Below are 24,023 nucleotides of genomic sequence, written 5' to 3' on the forward strand. Positions count from 1 at the left end.
GTCTGTTTTCCTTCCTAACTCCACTTCACCTGGTCCGTTAGAAATCATAGCTACGTCCAGGTTGGGGCATCTGGCCACATGGGCATCCAGCCCACCCTCTGCAGACATCCGGCCTGTCCCTGGCCCTGTGGTGTGGGAGACGTCCCTCACCCAGGCTCCCAGGTTGTCTCCCCTGACTTGGTGTGCTTGGGACGCTGGGTGCTCCTCTCAGTGGGATTAGTTGGGAGGGTGACACAGACATGGGGAACCAGCCCTCAAAACCAGAGGCTCAGACCCCATTGCAGTGTCTCATTTCTAATTTGGCTACTCTATATTTATCCTGGGAAGTTCACAAATGGAAGCTAGTCTTTCTTTGTTCTGAGGCCAGGTCTCAGTATCCCTTGGACAATCAATCTCGCTGGCCCCCTGAGGGAACTTTCAATTTTGGCCTCCTCACCAACTTGATTAATTCTTGCTACTGGGGCAGAGAGTAGAGTGAAATTCCATATGTGCAGGCTTTTTGGACTTTGCGCTCCCACCCAGACCTTTATGTTGACTCAGGTTCTCCTAACCCAATCTCTAGTTAAAGATTGTCAGCCTCTTACTCTGCCCAGTCCTTCTTCCTTTTCAGATCCACCAGAGGACATCAGTTGCCTGCCTCCCTCAGCTCGCAATCCCCTCCCCCTCTCTCCACCACCATCTTTAAGTCCTTTGTCTTCACACGTGTCGCTGCCATCTTAAAGTCCTGCATTCTCGACCATGCCATTGTCCTGCTCTCCTCTTCCGGTGGCTGCATCACCCCTTCCCCTCTCCTTCTGCCTTCACCACCCTCTTCCCCCACCAGAACAGGCTCCTCCCACCCTCTGGTTCCAGAAGCCAGGAACTAGAAGCTGAAGAGAGGACGGCTATCAGTGACTCAAGTCTTTATATCGGTTTGTCTGTCTGTGTATATGTTTTTGTGTAAGAAGTATTGCTAACTGTAGACGTTGTGTCTCAGTCTGTACGTTTGTGTGTCAAAGCATGTAAATGAAAGATTTCTCTACCTCCGGATAATATTAATAAAATTGATTTAAAAGCAAGTGCTTGTGAAAATTAGGCATTCTAAAACTTCCAGAAAATCTGATAAAAAATGTTAAGCATTAATGCTAATTTAAGTTTGGCTGAGGTGGGCATGTCCTTGTAGTTATCAGCTGCCTAAGTTTATGTAAGGTCAGTTAAGTTAATGTTATCTGCTAAATTTTTTAAGAATAAAATGCTTAAAGTCTTAGCTTTGTCAAATATTCAGTAGGTCTTGAAGGTAATCTAGCATAGTTGTTACAAATGAGTGAACTAAATAAGTGTGGCAAGTGAACACCTTTTTAATTGTGTGTTGCAGTGTGTATACCGACCTACAGCCTCTGAATCTTTATAGTAACCTAAAACCTTAAAGTTTTGCTAAGTTAAAAAGATATACTTGATATACTTTGTGCTTAGTGAGAGACTGTGCTGTAAAGCTCATGGTTACAGAAATTATTAAATGTGTTCATAAATTTGTCAATCTAAAGAATGCTAGTGTAACAGTTTACAATAGCCTGCTTCTCAGTGTTCACTAAAAATTAAGGTACCTAATGGTTTTAAGTTCTAATTAAAACTACTTAAAGTAATAAGTAAAACATTTCTGCATCCTAAAGAGTATGTCTTTTGATAAAAAAATAACTTTGTTCTAAAGTACAGCTGTTTTTACAGAGAGAACTCTAAGTGAAAAAGAAAAGTGTAGAAAGTTTGTAGAAGAATTTAATATAGTCATGCTATATAAAATTAAAGCAAATGAGTCTCAGTATCAAGTACACAGCAAAATTATAATTTTGTTTTCAGTTAAAAAAGACAAAGATTTCTTAACTGTTAGTCTGCTCTTAATATTGAAAAATTGCAAAGAGTTCTCTAATTGTTTTATCAAAGCAGTTTCTCATGCTTAAAGTCTCAATGAGTTGTTGAAGTGTTTAAGAAAATGAGATCTTAATATTAAAAGGACTAAAAGCTAAACTTTGCTAACAACTGTGTAACCTTCTTTATTTGCCTTTGAGGTATTTCATTGTCAGTCTGGTTAAATAGATAAGTATTGCTTCATGGCAACCTAGAATCCTATTTAAGCAAGTGCCAAAATAAAAATAAAATTCAAAAAGGTACTTTTACCTCTAGTTAACTCTGATATTTTCCAGAGGGCCCCTAGAACATGTCAGAGGAACTTTTTCTCATTGGAGAAAATATTTGGCTAATTTAGCTTATTTATCTGATATATATTTACCTGCTTAATTACCTGAAAAGCACTGTGAAGGAGAATGATGCTAAACTTTGTTACTAAATGTTTGGTTACAGAAATATCCAAATTTCCTTATGTCAACTGTCTTATAGTAAGCTCTTATCAGATCTTTAACCATTGTCATTTGTAAGTCTTTCCTCATTTATAGTCACTGTTTAATTACTTCTAAACTAGTAAAGAACTAGATTTCAGCAGAACAGGTACTGTTTACATAAGATTAAGTAATCTAAAGAAGATGATTTTGTAGCTTTTTGTTTCAAATGTTGCCGATAAAGTGTTTTAAGCTTTTTCTCCTAAGTTGAAAGCAGTTTAGTAAATGACTGCCTTTATAAGCAGAATTGAAACTTTATCTTTCTCCCTGATCCCTCCAGAATTTAAAAACTCTCAGTGACTATATTTATATTTCATGGCAGTATGTTTATTTGCTTAAGTTCAATAAGAATCTGCTTTCCTTGTAAGAAGACCAATTAAAAACCACAGGTTATACTACCAAGGCTTTGACTAGAATGTCATACTTGAGAGACACATGAGTAAACTCAGATATGAACAGAGAGCTTTAAAGAACTAAGATTGACTTTATAGAGCCAACAAAGCCCCTTGGAAGAGCTGGCCTGGTACTTTGCTTACAAAGTTCCCAGCAGCCTTACCAGGTGAGTAAAGAAGGTCACTTCCTAGCAGTTGCAAGAACCTCAAAAAGTCTCAGAGACCTCAAGAAGAGAAGAATTCACCCAAATCTACAGGTACTACAGGAAAAACCTGATAGCAAGTCTAACTTGGCTTTCTAGCCTTGAAAGGCCTTTAAAAGTCCAATCTGAAATTCCTTAAGAAAAGTTCCAGCAAAGCACATTTAAAAGAGCCTATGAAATCAATTACTCTTCTTGCTGCACTTATGCAAATAACCAAGCCAACTGTTAATTATTTTCTTAATCCGGCTACTTCTAATAAAAATGAGGGTGATTTTAAAGAAAAGTATTGTTTCAATAATGCAGTCTTATATATATACTAAATCCTAATACTAGTCATTGAAATGTAAACTTGATCCAGAATTCTAGTTTCCCCATGATACCTGACCATGATTCTTAATTAGACTCTTCATATTTCTAGTTCTCATATTCAGCCATGCATTCTTAATCTCATCAAGTTTGTCCTTCCAGAATAGAAGCACCAACCTTCCGAGGCCCTCTCAACTGACCAGTGGTAGAAACCTAGCTGCACCCTTTACTGCGCACCTCTCAGCATGAAGCAGCCAGAGCGGTAGTCACCCCTTTTCCCTAGCAGCAGCTAGAGTATCTATCTGTAGATGAGAAAATGAAACAGGGACCATAAGCTTAGACAGAATAAGATGAGAGCCTCTGGAGAAATCAAGGCAAGATATTTGCAGTCAGAGCAATGTAACTACATGCTAAGAACTGCCCCCCACCCACCCCTTGTCAGCCGGAAGTAGCCAGATGGAGTCATCGCTCATTATGACCAAAAGGCTGGAATGTTAGGCTGGAGGAAGGAAAAACAAGGACATCCAAAAAGAACAGAGAGATACCATAAAAGGAGAATATACCAGACCCCAAGGTCCATGCCTTATATGGAAAGGGGACAGCTCTTCTTGAATTCCATCCTTCTGATGTGCCACCTAAGACCCAGATGTAAGCTTCCTCCCTCTCAGAAGGAAAAAAAGTTTCTAGTTGTCTATTATGTCATCTTTAGCCAATCATACCTCTCCACACACCCCCTAGGAGAGCTTGCCCAATCCTCCCCCTCCAAACCCCTTATAAGCCCCCACCTCTCTGACTGTGTGTGACTTCCCTGGCCTGTGTTTCAGACTGAGGAACATCACCTGGGAATTGCACTCAAATAAACTGCCTAGCCCTTTGTTGCCTCTCCTAGCCTGCTTACTTCAATTGAAATTTATCTTACATTGGAATTTATCTTACAGCTACTACATGTTACTAGATTGGTCAGAAGAGGGGGATCGAGTAAATTGTTTAAGGCGAGATTTCTGGAAGGGTGAATTGTGGGTAAAATTCTAGCATTTCCAGAATATCTTGCCTGGCTTTAGTGTATCTGCTTGTAAATAGGCATTCAGAGGTGGAAAGAAGTATGGCTTTAGTGCATTTGCATCTTTCCTCAGGGGTGGACAAGTTCATCTCCATATCAATTGGTGATTACCTGGGCAACAGAGGGCTTATCTGTAGCTGAGAGGTGAAGGGGAAGGCTGGTGTGGTTGCTGCTGGAGCAGAGAAGAAAGACGGACTGGGACTGCAGTTTGTGAGAAATAAATGGGTTTTAAATTTTATTTCTCCCTTCAACTGATTTTAGTTTTTAGAGGTATTTTGCCCTGGGATTTCTTTTCTCTGGACTGACAGCTGTAAAGAATTAACTATTCTTCATCTCTGACTCAGAAGTCTCGTGTCTTCTACAGGCATCCATGATGTTAGCTTGCATGCCCGGTAAAATCTCAAATGCTCACCATTTCATGACAAAAACAATCCTTGATTCCTGTACTTGAAGTGGATTGTGAAACTCCTTACTCATCAGGTACCTAGTATCATGGGGACCAAAAAGTCATTAGAAAACAAACTATTATACTCACCAAATATTGCTTAACACTATAGTAACACCCTGGGCTGTGTCTCTGTTGCGGATTAGGAATAAAATACATAAGAGAACCACCATGAGAAATGGAATGCAGAATGCTTATACCAGTAGTTTAAGCCTTTTGCCAGAAACTTTGTTTCCCTTAGAGATTACACAGCCCAGCAGAGGAGAACATTAAACATTAAAAATATCAAAAGCAGTAGGGAAAATACAGTATTTTGATTCAATGATAAACCTTTCAGAAAGTAGCATCAAAATGGGCTATACTGACTTTGCAACCCAACCATGATTTTATCTAATAAAGTCTGAGGCAACTCTAGACTGATCTCCATTTATGGACGTCTGATAAATAATGGTTTAAAATATTACTTTTGAGGAAAAGAGGTTTACTGTGACAAAATACTTAGTCTCTGGGAGGAATTCATTACCCAAATTCTTAAATAGTTATCAGCTGTATAAATACAGAGGCACAAGCACAACCGATAACATTTATCAGATAAAATTTTGCCTAAAAAGACAACAATTCTCTAATCTGGTAATCTTGTAGGGTCATGGATAGGATAAAAGTTTGCTTTTTAAATACAGTATTGATATGATACACTTTCAATTGTTTTTAATCTTAAATTTATAACTGATTTTTTTCAAGTGACAAAGTGTGTAATTGAAATGATTAAGAGAGCCCTCTTCTAGTTTTAATGGACTACTCATTCTGTAAGAAGAAAACATTTTATTTAACAGAAACACTCAATTTTAATGAGACTCATATTTGCATTGAATGAAATGTTCAATCAATCTCACATCCAGAGAGAGAGATTGGTATTTGGTGAAGTTTATCAGGACAAAACAGAATTATGATGCTGAGTGATATATAGTACTAGTGATTTTTTGGAATTGTGAATCACTTTTTAGTGATCAGAATGGCATTTCTTTCCTAACATTGTTATGAGTTCAATCCAGTGCCAATTGCCTAGGGGTATTCATAAAGAATAAACATTGTATATTGATGATTCAGATTCCTAAGTAATTTTCTTTGAGCATTTTATAGGACACAAAAAGTCCTAGTTTGATTTCATGTAACTTTATATGAAATTTATGTACATATGCAATCTTATAAAATTATATATATATATATATTATTGCTTAAGTCACTTAAGCAACTCAATATTTTAAACTGTGATATAATTCAGATAACAAATTTCACAATTATGATCAATAATGACAATTTAACCCTATTCACAATATTGAAAACACTATATATCAATTTTGAATTAATAAAATGTGATATTACAAAATGAATCAGACATTAGTAGTTTAAAATGTCTGTGGGTATGTGTGTTGAACTCAAATACATATATTACTTTACATTAAAAACAAAACCAAGGGAATGAAGAAAAATATGGGTCTCAGTCCCACAGAAGTTTCTTCTTGCAATGTTATCTCCTTTTATTCCCATTAATCTTACACAAGTTAGCTTAGTATGACTTCTGACTATAGCAGTATAGAATCTATCCAGAGTGTTTGTGTAAATACTTGCTATATCTGTTCTTTTGGTATTTGCTTAAATGTCCATCTAGAGTGCTATAATATTTATTATTTAAATGATATAGTTTATTATTAAATTATTGTTTTTATGTATGCCAGAGTAAACAGACAATATATATGTCATGAATGTAAAGGATATCCAAAAAGCATCATAATTCATTTTAAGAAATAAAAGCACTAAGTAATGATTTATTTTTCTAAGAATTATAAATGTAACACAATTATTGTTATATTAGAAGCATATTTGATACAATTTAGAAGGCAAGGCTATTCAGTTTAACATATGAAAACACCTAAACCAGAAGAACAAGGCTAGCCTAGTGTAGGCTACTAAGTCTGCAGGAAGATGTTTTATATAATAGAAATATTCATATAATTTTAATACATACTATAAGAGACAGCATATTAAACATAAGAAATATTTTGGATTTTGCTTTAGTTCCTTAGTTACAATTAAAAAGGAAAATACTATATAAGCTATATTTGAAAAATACATTGCATAATATATTATATAATAGATACATTAACTTCTTCTAATTAAGTCTTTTGGAAAAAATACATCCCATCATTAGAGCAATTTGTACTACCTGATCCTCTGTTATTTTATTTTTTAAGTTACTAAGTTTCCAATGCTTTCTGTCATGTCTTCCATTATTGCTTCTGCCCATTTATTTTCAAAGAAAAATAATTTTTCTGAAGTCCAAAAGCTTGAAATTTATCGAGGGTTGATGAAATGCATATAACTTCACATTTTTAATAGAGTATAGAAATGACAAAAAGTAAATTTTAAACAAATAATCAGTACTAAAATAGAAAAGTAAGTGAGAAGTGTATCCTTAAAGACATAATTTGGCTGAATTTCTCAAGGATAGAAAGCAAAATGAACGCAACTGCTAGAAAGGACTACATTAGAAATTGAGGTCTTTATAGTAGCCCCCAACTTCAGAGGTCCAAGAAGCAATTAGTAGAAGAGTATCTTAAGGCAACTGTCTGAGTGATTAATCTGAGTACCATATCTGAAGAAAGTGGCAATTTGCAAAGGAATGAATGCAAGAAATATTTATATCATTGAGTGCAAAATATGGAGGCGCAAAGAAATTCAGTGCTTCCAGGTAGACATGTAGCCAGCCCAGAAGGAGTGTTTAGACCTAGCAGGAAAATAAGTTATTGAAACAACCTATTGGTAAAATGATTCAATCCTCCTAACCAAAGCTTCAGAGGCAGGGCATGGTATATAAAACTAGCTTCCATAGTCTATGGCTTATCTTTTAACTTTTGTATGTAGTGACTTTTCTGAACAAATGACTTCATTTTGGATTTTATAATTTATTAGTCCTGTCCTTAAAAGTTTCTGGGTATTGAGTCTTCATTAAGAAAGATTTTACTCCCCTCTTGATCTGCAAAAAATGTAAGTATTATATTGGTATGTATGGTAGGAATAGTATTTTTTCCAAATGGATACCATTTGTTTATAATTTATAATATATATTTAATATATACTATTATTTTTATATATTCATACATATTTATACTTTAGTATACTTATAGATACTTATTACACTGACCACTTGATTCTATTTTATATATTTATAATGATGCTATATTATGATTCTTAGTCCTATAAATCCATGTATGTGATTATTAAAATATTCATTCTTTGTTCATGCTTGCCCTCTCAGATACATTTTAAAATTAATTTTTGATGTTTCAAAACGTCTGCTGGGATTTTGGTTAGAATTCTATTAAATTAATATACTAATAAAAATTTTAAAATAATCATAAATGATAAGAAGAATATTAGTCAAAACAAAGCACAATAGGGTTCTAGTCCCAGTTCTGCATTTATAGTGATTATGTGATATTAAACAACCTCAATCTTTTGTAAATTCTTGGACTGAAAAATGAGAGTAATAAACTGATAAAAATTTCTAAAACATTATCCAGTTCTTATTTTCCTTGACTTTTTGATTAACTGAATTTATCCTGTCCATAATCCTATCATTTGGAAAATTGAACAGCAATTAAGGGATGCCCACTATCTCATCAAATTAACAATCTAAAATTAGAACAATTGGAATTAAACATCAACTATAATTTTAATCTTTATAATTTTGCCTAGTGAATATATAGTATAGTAAAATTATTTCTAAGTATGAATAAGTCATGTATTGAGATCTTCCTTTGTTACATATATATATATTTATAATTATATTTATGTATTTATAAATTTGAATTAGTAAAAGTGATATATACCATAACAATAACCTATGTACTTATATTTTATAGTGCACAGTTCAAATCTTATATTTAGTAGGATTCATACATAAACGCTTATATAGTTAATTCTTTTTGCCAGTTCATAAATTTGGATAACTTACCTATTTGAAACTTTATTAATAGGCAAATTTTGTAACATGAGCTGATGATTTTATAACTACAAAGTAAGTTGTAAAGTTTTTTTATTTAGATAGGATCTGTTGTTCTTCAAATAAATTTTCCTAATACTGATTTTTATTTTAATTATCTGTATTTCTCTTAGATGCATTTTATATTTATTATATAAATTTAGTTTGTTGTGAAGTCATCACTATTTTCAATATAGTAATTTAAGTACAAATGCTAAATATACATTTACTCATTATAATTTGAAAGTTAATTATTAAGTTCTGTCCATTTTATAAAGTTGAAGATTGAAGAAAATCTTCCTTAAAACATAAAACAAATGTTATTTCTCTACTAGTTGAGTAAAATGAACTGGTTCTGTAATAGAATCGGCATGGCACACTGTATTTTCACCAAAAAGTGGAATATATAAACAAGTTTTTTTTCTCTGATGGTAGAGTTGTAGAGTTCAAAGTCATGTTTTGCCCCTGTGGTAATATGGCTCTAACAAGGTTGTTTTGATGTGTGCCAATTGTAAACAAAATGGTTCTACTCAATTGCTGCCTCAGGTCCTTGGTCATAAGTTATGTGAGATGGAGCCAAACATCCTATAATATAGTTGTTACTGTTTATCAAAATGAGGTCAAAATTAACACTGACATATAAGTGATTTCAAAACACATGTGTTTGTGCTATTTTATCCCTTGCCAGATAATGTAATTAGGTTTGGGTATACTGTGTTTCTGAGAGCTTTGTAGGTGACCTTAAATTCATGGCTTAAACCTTTTTTGTGTGTGTGTATAACTGTCCATAGAAACAATTTATCTGAAGTAGCATTGATTTACAGTAAAAAGTAAAAATGTTTTATTTAACAATAAGTGTTTAATAATAAATAAAAATAAATTCTTAAATTCTAGTTCTTTATGACATTGTCAAACTTTCCCAGATCTTTTCTCTGAGCCTGGTCTCTTACCACTTCCTTGGATTCTGTATTCCAATAATTAGACATATTTGTTTGATCTTAAAATGTGCTGTCCCCAATTATTAGAAAACTATACTGATACCCTCCCCTTCACCAGGCCACACCACTAGAATTCTTTTGGTGTCTTATCACTGTTAAAATCTCATCTTCTCCAAACACCTCTTTTCTGGAACTACCTAGGTGGAATGATAGACCCATGTATAGTAATCTTTATTGCCCTCATCATTTCTCTTTGGGTGTTTTGTTTATTCTAAAAGAGGGCATGCACCAAACACTGTGTCTAACTTGGTCATCATTAAGTCCTAAATACCAAACTCCAGGTTCCAATATATAATTTTTGAATGACTAAATAATTTAATAGAAAATATCTCAAAAGTTTAAAACATTTTTCCATCAGTTTCACAAAATATAAATTATATTCTACATCATTGAGAAAGTATTCTACTTAGAGATAACCTTAAGAATAATGCATTTATTACTTCTCATTTATATACTTTTTAAATTCATATATTCTGTCATTATGATAGTTGAGATTAGTTATACTAATCTCTTCTATTGCTGTAAAATACACAGAATGTAAATTTGCTATCTTAAAATTTATGTGCTTAATTATAATTGGTGACATTTTAAACTTAGCTTTTCCAATAACTCTTGTTATTTAGGATGGTAAAGAAAAATTTTTGTAGTGAGAATCCTATGATTGCCCACTTTTATTCTTCCTCATAAATCATTTGGAAAAAATTATAGACTAGAAAGTATGTATTGATTTCTTATTAGTGTTTTAAAAGCAATATTAATATTCTGTATCCTATTGAGTAGAGAGAGAAAGAAAGAACAAAATAAAGTAGTAGAAATCTTCCATTCTTATTATTTCTTCACTGAATTTGGCTTTCTTCAATAATACATTTTAAGGTTGTGATTTAGTGGGTACTTAATATATTTAAAATATGAATTAGAAGCTTATGTGGAATTTTTATTTAATCATCAAACTGTATTTTATGTATGCTATTATTATTCCAACATTGTCAGAGGACAGACCATCAGAAATGTTATGTAATGTGATTATCGTTTCTTATATAAGATGTTAGACCTTTGATTGAACTCTCTTTCTGACTTCAGAAACCATACTCTTACCCCTGACTGCCCTTTCTTCTTCATGGAGGACTGCATTTTCAGCAGTGAATCGCCATGCTTACCAAACCTCTTACTGTTTCAGAAGAATTGGATTTATTTGTTTCAATAAAACACAATGCATATCTGTATAAACTCACAATGCCCAGTGACCTTTTAAAACATGATTTTCTCAGCAATTATAGTGTGGACTTTTCAAGGACATGGATTATAATTTAATCTTCTTTATATTCTCAATATCTATAATAGGACCATCCAACCAATAGGTATTAAATTAAAATGTATTATTTCCTGACTAAAATAATTTAAATAACAAGTTTACTGCCTATAATGCAATACTTTATAATAAGGTTTAGAGAATTATTTATATATTTGCATTAGGCTCAAGACCATCCAGAAAATATTTCTTGTAATATGTTTTATTTTTATAAATATCTACTAATTTCTCCCCATAATTAATTTTTCTAAAGTTATACCATTCTGTCACTATAAGATAGACTCAAAGTCTCATTAAATTCAAAATACATAATTAATGTAATTATATTGCTTTCATTAGTATGTTTCATCATTTCTTTAGTATTTGTCTTTCACTGACTAGAAGAAAATCAAACTGATTTTTGAAATGGTTGTATCCCAAAATATGTCTGTCTCTGCTACAGCTAACTGTGCCTGTAATGTAGTTTGTTGCTACAAAATTAATATTATAATCTGATCTAAGTACACAAAAGTGATAAAATCTATAGTGATACTCCACATACAGCAGCAGAATCACAGAACCGAAGAATGAACTAATAGTTACTAAAGGGAAAGGTACTAGGGAGGATGGGTGGGAGGAGAGGGACAAGGGCGGGGATAAAGAAAGGGGGCATTATGATTAGCATGTATAGTGTGGTTGGGGGCACGGGGAGGGCTGTGCAAAACAGAGAAGACAATTAGTGATTTTATAGCATCTTACTACGCTCATGAACAGTGACTGTGAAGGGGTATATGTGAGGGACTTGGTGAAGGGGGGAGCCTAGTAAACATAATGTTCTTCATGTAATTGTAGATTAATGATACCAAAATAAAAAAAAATAAAAATAAATCTATGGTGATAAATAATAAGGGTGAAGTCAGTGGTGTAAGTACTCTGGACAGGAATGTGTCTCTGATAAATATATAACAATTTTTATAGCATGGATAGTATATATCAGTATCATAACAGTAAACTAAAGAGCTTACCTTCATAAAATTAATATTTTAAATATAAAAAATTATGTGTAATAATTAAAAAATGACAAACTTAAGTTTAACTTAATGTTGAAAAAAACCTTTACTTAAAAGAATAACAGTGAAAAAAACAAACAATAATACGGACATCCAAGCTTTAGATACTAACATACCAAGACTTTGACTCATGACAAAAGCCATCTAAAAAAATGTCTAATGTCCAAGGAACTACATGCATTAAAAGATAATCAGGCAAAAAAAGTAGAAAAGAAGTACAATTCCAGATATGTGGAGGCATTCAATTTCTGATAGAATCCATAAACTGGAAATGACATGGTAGAAATTTGGATATAGAATTAAGGAAGAAAACCCAAAAAATCTTATTGTCTTATCTAGTCACAGAATAAGTTTAGAAATTTTGTAGTTTACTAAAGATTGAACAATGGTAAAAATTATTAGGTAAAACATTTTGCAATGAAAAGGAAAATCAAGAACATCCTGGAGATTTAGGAATACAACACTTCTTAAAATTAGGTAGCACAGGATCCTAGTGTTGTGAAATTGGAATATTTAGCATATATTCTGCAATAACAAAAAAATAATTGATGAGAACAAAATACTATGAATAATAGAAACAAAACAAAAGCGAGACAATTGAACTACAGAAATGAATGCAAGAAAAGTATCATATAAAAAATTTGTACCACAGTTTTTAAAACATAAAAATGATGACACAGGCAGACTTATCAAGAAAAGAAGAGAGTCTATACACATAAATAGAATCAGAAATAAGAAAGGAAATCACTGACTCTACTGAAATACAAAGAATTATTAGAGAGTACTATGAAAAATTATATGCTAACAAATTGTATAACCTAGAAGAAATGGACAACTTTCTAGAAGACTACAACCTTCCAAGACTGACCAAGGAAGAAATAGAAAATATGAACACACCAATTATCAGCAATAAAATTGAATCAGTAATCAAAAAACTACATAAGAACTAAACTACCAAACCAGATGGCTTCACCACTGAATTTTATCAGACATTTAGAGAAGATATAATACCCATCCTCCTTTTGAAGGAAGTAAACAACAGCAGACTCACAGAACCCAAGAATGGACTAACAGTTACCAAAGGGAAAGGGACTGGGTAGGATGGGTGGGAAGGGAGAGATAAGGGGATTAAGGGGTATTATGATTAACCCACATAATTTGGGGAGGCACTAGGAAGGAAGTATAGCACAGAGAACACAAGTAGTGACTCTATAACATCTTATTATGTTGATGGACAGTGATTGTAATGGAGTATGTGGTTGGGACTTGATAATAGGGGGGAATGTGTAACCTGAGCATAGGATTGTATATGAGCATAGGATTGTTTATCAATGATACATTAATAAAAAAAATGATGCTGGCATAGGAAATAGGAAAAACGAAATAAAGAGTGTGAAGACAAAAATATAAAGTGAGAGAAATTGAAAAGAGAGGGAGCATTCAGCCAAATGTTGCTCTTCAAGGAAGTTTAATTAAAAAATGTGAAAATCCATAATCAATACTACAGTAGGAGAAAATTATTTTGTGTAAATTAAGAATTTGTGTGTGATTGACAAGTTTGTTAGGAAGTCAATGAAAATATAATTAAATAACACAACCTAAAGATAGTCTGATGTTTAAACATAAATGAAAAATTACAAGCTCATAGGCAGTATTAAACAAATAAAAATAAAACATAACAAAAACTCTCTCTCACACACACCTAAGAGCTGCCTCTCTTCTAATGGTTTGAAAACAAATGGGGAACCAGTTGCATCATCTTACTGGCTCCCTCATTAATTAATATGTTAGAATTTGACACTGCCACTTAATATTCATTAGAGAATAATGATTTTTGCCTCCTTGTTAGATTTATTCTTGAACAGTTTGGAGGTCATGCACCAAACTGTGCAGTGGATTCACCTGAAAGAGCCCGATAAATTACACTGTCAGAGCAGTGAGACTCAGATAACTAAAATCCAAATAAATCTTATCCTGGCTTCTAGAGATGAAATAAAAAGCTGCGATAGAACAAAATGTGGGTTACCTTCGTTCTCCAGGTTTTTTCTATTTGATATTTCCTCTGATTCTATGATTTACTTTTATTTCTCATTTGCTAACATTCAATAAATTATTCCCCACTTTTGCAACAATGATTGGGTACTTGCTTATATGGTCTGATCATTTGATGATTTCTGTAGATGAACAATAAATATCTGTTTTCTGTTGGCTGAGAGATGGCAGAAAATCTAATTTGTTAGTCTTTTTTGTTGAGTTTTGTGTCTATATTTTAGCTCATATTAATTAAGAATGATGATAATTTCTAAGTAACTTAAGTAACTTAAAACCTTAGACTGGCATAAAAATTGATTTTAATTCATTATTATGGATAATTTTTAAAAATTGATGGGCAATCACTAGTAGATAATTTCTTAAAAGGAGAGAATTCTGAAACATTGAGTATAAAGTATAAATGCAAGCTTATAAATACTTTGATTTCTTATTTTTGTATTCTATGCAGAGATTATATCTTTGTATCATATTACTGTTTATTTTTGTGACTTTAAGAAGATGAAAAAGGGATGTGTGTGGCTGTATATTTTGTGTTATGTGTGCTCACCACTTTGATAGTCTGCTAAATGTTTGTGTGTGCCAGACAGTTTTTAATAGTTCATCCTCATTCCCCAGTTTTCTCTGTAAAATAGAAGTTAGTTACTTTAGCTGAAGTTAATTAATATGAATAGCTAAGTCTATATTAGGAACAGTAGTGACAGAGGAATACAATTTTATGCACATACTTTTGTTTTTCGAGGAAAAAGAGAAGTTCATTCTATAGCATTCTATAGCATTCATATAGACTTTTTTAGTCTCTAGCCGTCTTTACACTTTTGGATTTATTGAAGTCCCTAGAGAGCTTCTGTTTATGTGACTTTTAGCCAATCAGTGCTTACTATGATGAAAATGTGAACTGTAAAATATTTTAAATATATATTTGTCAATTCATCTGAAGATAACAATGATGAACATAATGTATTTTAACAAAAATAACATTTTGGTATTATTGTGAAAATAGTTTTGAATTCATAATACCTCTCAGGAAGAATTGCTCACCTAAAATATTAGTTTGTTTCATAGTATGAAATATTAAAGGATGAAACTTGGAAAGTGAATTTTATTTGCTTGCTTAGAATATTGTGTTTATAAAAAAACAATAAATTGTTTTAAAAACAAGCAAATTTCATTCAGACTACGTAGGCTTGCTTCTTTGATTTACTGATGAATAACTCTGACTACAATATGAAAGAATTTTCTTCCCATATGTGTAATCTGTATTGTTAGAAATGATTCTTTGTCTTAGAATACATTTTTGTTCTTTATGTTGACTTTATTCTTGATTACTCAAGAATAAAAGCAAAAACAATGATTTCTCACTTACAGAAAGCTAAGGTCCTTTCAATCGTCATGCTTATTTTTAAACGATTTATTATCACTTCATTTCAAAAATTCACAAATCAACAAAGTGTCATTATCATATTTAATTAAGTGTGTAATTCTCCTCTGACAACTTTTTATAAATGTTCTTTCCTAAAACTGCTCCTGATTACAAAAACAGAATATTCTTTACACCAAAACTATTGAGATGGCCTATAAGGCCTTTGGAAAATCACAATTGTTTTTTGAACTTCTAAGAAGATTATTGAAATATGATTGGTGTTTACTACTGTAAGAGTCTCATGGGGAGCATTGTCAGATTGGAAGAGGTGATCAAATCAGCCTATTCGAGGTCAAATTTGTGTAGGTAAAATATTGTTTATATAAATATTTCAGGAAGTCTATGTTTTTTTGAAGTCCCTAAAGATTTCATTGCCCTTATTGTCAATAATATGTTTTTATCTCAAGGTAAACACTGACAGAAAGTGTCTATGTGATAGTTAGATATGCACCTTGAAAGAAAATTTTGCTCTCTTCCATTATGTTAACTTTGTGTTTGTGTTCTCAACAACAAGGAAGGTCTTAGAGCCTTGTGAAAAAAAGGATTGCATTGGGTATTTAAAATTACTGTAACTTCAAAGAATAGATTCTTGGATATAGGCTTCTGAGGTCATATCACTTAAAAACTTTCAGAACTGTACCTGTGGACTGAGTTAGGATTTCCAGAACTCTTTTTAGTCTGGAAGGCTTCATGAGAGCAGGCTGCTCACCCAAGATGTAATGAAATAAGTATTAATTATATAGGATGGAATGAACTGTGAAGGAAAATTTATTGTGGTATTTGAAATAGAGATTAATTTAATGTTCTTTTTCATGAATTTATAAGGAATCCATTTTTCTCCCATCTCAAGCTTTTGGTAACTCAAACACACATTAAACCCTAGCTGTATATACTAAAATAAACATTTTTAAAATGTTATCTCATTTTTTATGACCACCAAGTATTCAGAAACTTACTAATCTTACTTTTAATGGAAATGTACTTAGCTGCAGATGTTCAATAAGCATTCATCTGTATATTTACTAAGATATATTAAGACAAATCAACTGTGTAACTGAGATCTTACCTTGAGAAGGTTCATTTAATCAGATACAAAAGACCACTTATAAGGGGTAAAGGTTTACTGTACTTGTGGAGTTAATGCCCCTAAGGCCTCTAAGGAAAACTGGCTGATTACATGCATTACAGGGGCCCAGCTTGACAGGAAGTAGGGAAGGTCATGTCTTGGTAGGTCAGGAATGTTAATGAACTTTGGAGATATTGAAAAGAGAGAAATTCACCCAAATTTATAGATATTGAAGTTGAAAGCTGTTAGAGTGTCTTACAATTGGTTTCTTAGCAAATATCTTAGCAAAAAAAAAAAAAATCAAAATCAAATATCAAAGGCTTTTTCAAGTCTGATCCTTTTGAAATCTTTAAGATATTTCCTTTTGAAATCTTCTTTAAGATAGAATTTAGTAGTTAAATTTATGGCTAGATTTGCAAAGAAAACTTAAGGAAGAATATATGGCTGATATTCTGTGTATTGCACTTACATAAATAATCAGAACAACATAATGAGTAGATTTTTTGTGTTTGTTTATTTAATCAGGAATAATGTTTCTTTATGATCATTGTGTTCATAGGTAAGGAGACTATTGGGAAATAGAGTAAGACTGAAGCAGGCAAACACTTAACTGGTATAATGTTATTTTTCAAAGAACAGAAAACTTTTTTAATATAGTGTAAAAATCTATGCTTTATACAATTGTACATCTAAATCTAAAAGATGACAATTATTTTTAAAAGATATTACATAGAGTATAGGGACTTAGTAATAATAATCTGTACTAAGATTTTAGCTATAGCTAACAAATATTGGAAGAGGAATAATACATTGCAATTTATAGAGAATCATGATACTATGGATTTGACAATAAAAGTGAATTAATATATTAATAGTCTTAAATGGAATATTAAGTTGATCACAAATGTGTATGTTTATATTCCTATAATACTGCATAATACAAGATAAGTAAACTATTACCCCTATAACTAAAAACAGGGGATAAATTTTATGCAAAGTCTAAAAACAAAAAGCAGAGAATGAAAAGATGGCATATGATAAAAGTGGAATTAAAGACTGACGAGTAAAGTCTTAATTTTTCAATGAGCAAAGTCTTAATTTTCAATCATGTCTGAGTTACCAAATTTTTATTTGTAGGGGAAGTATAACAATATAGTTTAAATATGATAAATTGTGCTTTATCATTCTGAGAACTCAGGATACAGCTTATTCATACAGTTATAGGTATTTCAAGTAAGAAAGATAGATGCTGTTAAAATAAAAACAATGGAGACCAACCTTGAAAATTCCCTGAGCAGACAAAACCAGTTTAGTTGTAAAAATAAAGCTTTATTTAGCTTATTTTGCAAGACTAATGCTTCTCAAAATCATAAGCAGATCTTGAACCTATTCTCAAGGTTGACTTGAAGTGACCACTGACCAATTCTCTATTCATAAAGAAAGTTCTAATATTATTATCAATGACTGTGATTAATAAACAACCACTGCTTCTTCATATATCAAACTGCTTTATAATGTATCCCTGGACCTTATTCTATGGTTTGATTTGAGTGCTCCTGGTTTATAAACTTTTTGGTGTATACACAATAACATTTACTGATTACTACTTTGAAAATGCATTGGTTTTTTTATTCTCTTATTTCTGAACTTTTAACAATGCCAAAAGTTTTGTTAACTAAAATAATGCAAAATAGCTAAAGCAAATAATATGTTTTAGAAGAAGTTAAAACTAGCTTTAAAGGTGAGAATCCTAAATGCATTTTTTAAATTTAAAGATAAAAGCTTATATGCTTTACACATTTTTTAATGTTCACAGCTTTTTCTCATAAAAGTGCCATTGTTTTGTGCTTTTAATGGATTTTTATTTATATACATTATTTTTGTTATTTTTATTTTCAGTGGAATGTCCATTAATGTAAGTAGTATTTATTTTTGTACTTTAATTTTCCCTAGTTTTGCTTCCAGGCAAAAGGCATAAAAAACTCATCATCTTATTGGAAAAAAATATTATTTAAGTACTGACTAAAGATTTTAGAATAAGAAGAATGTGGTCTCCACTTTTCATTCCTCTGGAGAGCATCCTGAATATTGTTCTTTGGCATCCTCTCGGTAGTTGAGCCTTGCGCAGTCTGCACAAGCATAGGAGGCCATCCTGGATACCAGCCATAACCTTATTCCAAACGGATCTGTCAAACATTTAAAGCTTCAAACTACCAAAGAGTTGGAAAATCTGAAATATAAACTTTACAAGTTTGAAGGCAAGTGAGTGAATAGGGAAAATTTAAAATATGTAATAAAAAATTTATAATCCTTAATATACCAATGTACCTCTAAATAGTCTTGATATGTAATTAAACTTAACTTGTGTATATTTAAACTGCTTACCCAATACTGTGAATGTCACATAGTAATAGTAAGTTTAACTTTACAATGCACACATAGAAAGATACATACCTTAATAGAAAAACAGATGAAGTTTATTAACATCTAATGTACAAAGAATAATTCTAAATTGCCAGTAAGCAACTGATATATGTTAGGTATTACTGGTAACCTAAGATATGCAGAATAAGAGTTTTCTCTCATCCAGGTTGCAGTGATTATAAATTAAAATGCAAATGTTGCCTAGATTTTATGGAAATAATTGTAGCATACAGATATAAAAAGAAAAGAGATTAACATGAATTTTGTGGAAATATAAATGAATCCAATAAATTATCTTAAAAATGTAGTAAGTTTGCAAACTTATGTATGCATGTATATTTTAAACAGAACCACAAGACGGTGAACCACAGAAGTACTAATAAAAATAGGAATATGTAAATCAATTATAACATGTCCACACAATGGAATTGTACTTAGTTTAAAAAACAGTGCAAACGTAGACAAAAATGAAAAATTATAACAATGTAATAATAAATGAAAATATTAGGTTAGCAAAACTGTGTGTACATAGATAACCATAAAATAAACAATGTTAATTTGTTAATATTTTTTCAAGCACATCCACAAGATTTAAAAAATTAAACATTTTCAACAAGAATGTGAAAAATGGAAGATAAACCTACAGATTGGACTTCAGTTTTAGGTAAGTATATGACATCCAGCTCTCCTTTGACTGCACTCCTTTGTCCCTTGACAAGATATTCTTGTGGCCTGGACATTTGTCTTCTTGGAATAGATGTAGGTGATGTCAACTAAGCTGTCATTAGCTCTGAGTCCTGAGTCCATTCTCTTATCCCTCCCTCAAAGTGCCTGTTTGAAGTGGGGGAAGGCTTGAGTATTGGCGTACTCTTGAAATAGATCAACTCTGTGTCACAAATTAAATAATAATTTATTATGCTATTCTTATTGCCTATTCCTTCCTGTTTTCAAGCAGGGCTGCCCACCCTGGCTATTTCCCCAAAGGTGATTTCTTTAAGTAGAACTATGTATGTCAAGTAGAACCATACACAGTAGAGTGTATTACATTTTATTAAGTGCTCTTATCTGATGAATACATTCAGTTCATCATAAGGTTTCCCCTCCTGTCACTTTTTAGAATGATGAATTATATAAATAGATCTTTCTAATATTTAACTATTAGCAAATTTCAAAATAAATCTTTCTTGGTCATTTTGTTAGATTTTTACTTTTCACACATTGTTGGATTCAATTTTTTAATATTTAATTTAGAGTTTGCTAAACATAAAAGTGAGAATGGCCTAAATTTTTCTTTTCTTGTATCAATTTTGTATAGGTTGGGTATCAAATTGAAACATCCTTCATCAACTGATTAAGTGGCATTTCCTCATTTTTTTTACTAGATTTTTATACTATGATGCAATCAGAATAAAGAAGAGGAAGGCTCCAATTACTTTCTTCCTAAGGTTGGTAATTTTTGCTAACCAAGTGCTCTTCTGACCTGCTCAAAGAGTTAACATAAAGTTACTTTAGATTCAGTGTATATTTAAAACAAAACTACAATCAGTATGTGAACTAAATGTAATTTATGTGGTTTTTTACTCCCCTCATCCTCAAAAACAGATGACATATTAACTAAACTTGCTTTTCCCTATATGCTAATCATAATTTATTGAGGACATGTGTTTACTTTTAATAATTTTATTGATATTTATCCTAATGTATGTTGATCTCCAAATGCTTTTTTAAAAGGTTAATATCATCAACAAAAATGTGATAGGTATTTTGTGTTGTCTTATTTAATTCTTTTATCTACATCCTATGTATTTTGAAATATATACACTACATATTTAATAAGAATAAATGGATTCAGTCACATCTTCATACTATGTGTTTTTATATCACAAAATGTAATCTGTCTTTAAATATGCAATATGATAGGAATCCAAATGATATGAAAATTATCTGTATAGTGATCTTAATACAAAAATACAATACATTAATACATACATCTTGGACTGATTGTACATTTTCTCTCTTGCCTAAGGGGATTCATGAAATAGCATATTGTCAAAAAGTTTAAATTTTACAGTTCCTATGTGATTTTTATATTTTCAGAGCAACATGCAGAGTAGGAAAGACAACTCAAAATTTTATGGAATCAAATAAAAATAATATAGTGTAAGAAAATATTTGACTTACAGATGATTTCTAACTGAATTTTATGAAGAAATGAAGCTGATATGTATTTATTTTTTTAAAAAAGGCTGAAGCATTGTAGTAGCAAGAATACCTTGCTATTTTTTTGCCCCACAGGTGAAAAATCATTGAACAAAATACCTAGCAAAAGACATATAATTGAAATTTAAATCTCAGTTTATGAAAATGTAATACATTGTCCCTTTCACAAGAAAAATGTTTTATTTGATAAAAGCTTTCAAAAGTATGGTTTTAGGTTTTTTATATAAATTTCTAAAGTGGTAATTTTTAAATAGTTATTTTCTTTTATTTCATATTGTTTATTGTCATATACATGTTAAGTATTTGGTTTGTAAAATCAATTTTACTATAATCAATGTAGAAATCATGAATAGAATTGCTACTTAATTTTATTAAATTATTCTCATTCAGTCTAATATTCTATTTTGACTAATAATTTTTAATTTCTCTAAATAATCATAATCTCTGGTTTTCTCATTTTAAATCTATGACTCATTTTAAATCTATGACTAATTAATTGACTAGCTAATTAAGAATAAAAGAAAACTGAAGTGAATTATGCTGTTTCTAAGCAGAGTGGAACGTTTCCATATGTTTTATCTGATAGAATTGATTTATTATAAACCTTGATTCTGCTAGGCTTATCATCAATAAAAGGAATATGATAGTGTTTCTCTTTTAAGTATTTTGCTTAAGGTAAATATAGAAATATTATAAATATTTAGGGGGATTCATTCCCTTTTTCAAAATTATTTACTGATAAACTATCTTTTGCCAGGAGCTCAATAAATATTTTTGAATGAATGCAAATGGTGAGACATAGGAATGACAAAAACAGACAATAGCCCTGTCAAATAAATGATCCATTGGGGGCGGGAGGCAGATGATTATAAGAGAAAAATAAATAGTAAAATTGTAAGTTGTACTTTATTGAATTAACAAAATAAAACACAGTAAAATAGAGCTTTCTGCATGATAGGGGGAGGCACTATTTTAGATAGTGCCATCTGGGAAGGTCCCTGGGGAAGTGACATGTGACCAGCTGTCCTAATTGTATGGACAAGTCAGCCATGTAACAATCTGGAGGAATAATGTTACTGGCAGTCTGAAGAGGAGGTATAATAGTCCTAAGTTTGAACAATACTGTTGTGTTCCAGGGGCAGTCAAATTGTTTAACTACAATAAAGGAATATTTGTAGAGGAAATCCACAAGGGAGATGGTGGCCAGATTATATATGACGAGGTGAGCCATGAAAAAATTTTGGATATTATTTTATCCAATGAAAAGCTATTGGAATGATTTAAATCAGTGGAATAATATAACCAGCCATTCTTTTAAACACAATCAAAAACCAAATTACTATAAATGGTACAATTGTCTTTCTCAGGGACAAAAATCAAAACAGATTCATCAGACCAGGAAAGAAATGAGGCTGGTTTGATTAGTAGATAGTGTTGGGAAGAGTGAGAAATGGACAGATTGTGGATGTATTTTGGAGCAGACCTTGCTAATGGACTTGATGATGGAGTGAGGAAAATATTAAAAAATGAGATCAGACAAAGGTAATTATATTTGAGCTTTTACAAAGATTGAGCAATAATCAAACTGATTAATCAGAGTGAAATATCACTTTACTTAGAGCGAATAACCTTGAGGTGAAAGTCCTTTCACAAGAAGGAGCCTTGCTCCTTTAAGAAACTAAAAATTCCCCAAGTGTATCTGCTGTGCTGGTGGAGACACAAAAGAGAAGAAAATTCAGGTAGACAAAGGCCATATAAAGAAAGTTGTCTTGCATGTTTATACTTTAGAAGTAACACCGGCAGAAATATTCTGAATATTATTTAAATATTCTGAAGTCAGAAGACCTCAAGTTGACTACTCTGGGGGCTGGGGTTGGAGGAGAAAAGTGTTAAAGATTTCATATGCAGATTTTCACAAGGTAAATAAAAGTTCGGATATGTTCCAAGAATTTTTATCTGTTCAAATTCTCAGGAAGTATGAGAAAACTGAGGTTCTGTTAATCATGAGACAACATGCTGTTTACCTTTTATGTAGCCAGAATTACAAGATTTTTTTCCCAGTACTTGAACCTGACAACAGTATGTCCCCTTCTTTCTTCATATAAGGCTTAACAGACATGAAGAAGTTAATGAGCGAGTACTGAAAATGTCTCTATACATGTAATTTCTTACGTTAGATGAAATAATTTCCTACAGAAGCACAAACTACCGTAACTCACCCAACATGAAAAAGATACTTTAAATTGTACTGTAACTATTAAGGAAATTAAAGTCATAGTGAAAATGCCTTAAAAAGAAATCTCCAGGTCAAGATAATTTCACTGGGTAATTCTACAAAACATTTAAAGAAAAATGGACACCAAATATGCACAATTTCATCCAGAAAATACAAGGGAAAGGAACAATATCCAACTCATGTTCTGAGGCCAATATCACACTGATACTAAAATCAGACAAAAACAGTACAGAAAAGAAAACTATAGATCAGTATCCTTGAATAATACAGATGCAAAATCTTCAAAAAATAATAATTGAATTTAGTAATAGTATATATTATATAGTAGTATCAAAGAAAGAATGATAACCATTACCAAATGGGATTTATTCCAGGGATGCAAGACTGGTTTAATATTTTAAAAATCCATGTAATGTACCATAGTAACAGGCT

The 24,023-nt window shown here is 31.6% G+C and overlaps 1 long non-coding RNA gene across 2 annotated transcripts in view; it reads left to right on the plus strand.

The window, feature by feature from the left end:
• Positions 1-611: 611 nt before the first annotated feature.
• The window catches only part of LOC108399177 (uncharacterized), a 32,419-nt gene continuing 9,007 nt past the window's right edge, over positions 612-24,023 (plus strand). The window contains exons 1-4 of one of the 2 annotated variants that reach the window (XR_001853585.3): positions 612-18,973; positions 19,713-19,799; positions 20,518-20,580; positions 22,492-22,577. This is a non-coding gene — a long non-coding RNA (uncharacterized lncRNA). Of the gene's footprint in view, positions 18,974-19,712; positions 19,800-20,517; positions 20,581-22,491; positions 22,578-23,143; positions 23,275-24,023 lie in introns of both variants that reach the window. The other variant, XR_012120535.1, reaches the window with a different exon arrangement.

The sequence above is a fragment of the Manis javanica genome, chromosome 8, assembly GCF_040802235.1.
Source record: "Manis javanica isolate MJ-LG chromosome 8, MJ_LKY, whole genome shotgun sequence".
Taxonomy (NCBI): domain Eukaryota; kingdom Metazoa; phylum Chordata; class Mammalia; order Pholidota; family Manidae; genus Manis; species Manis javanica.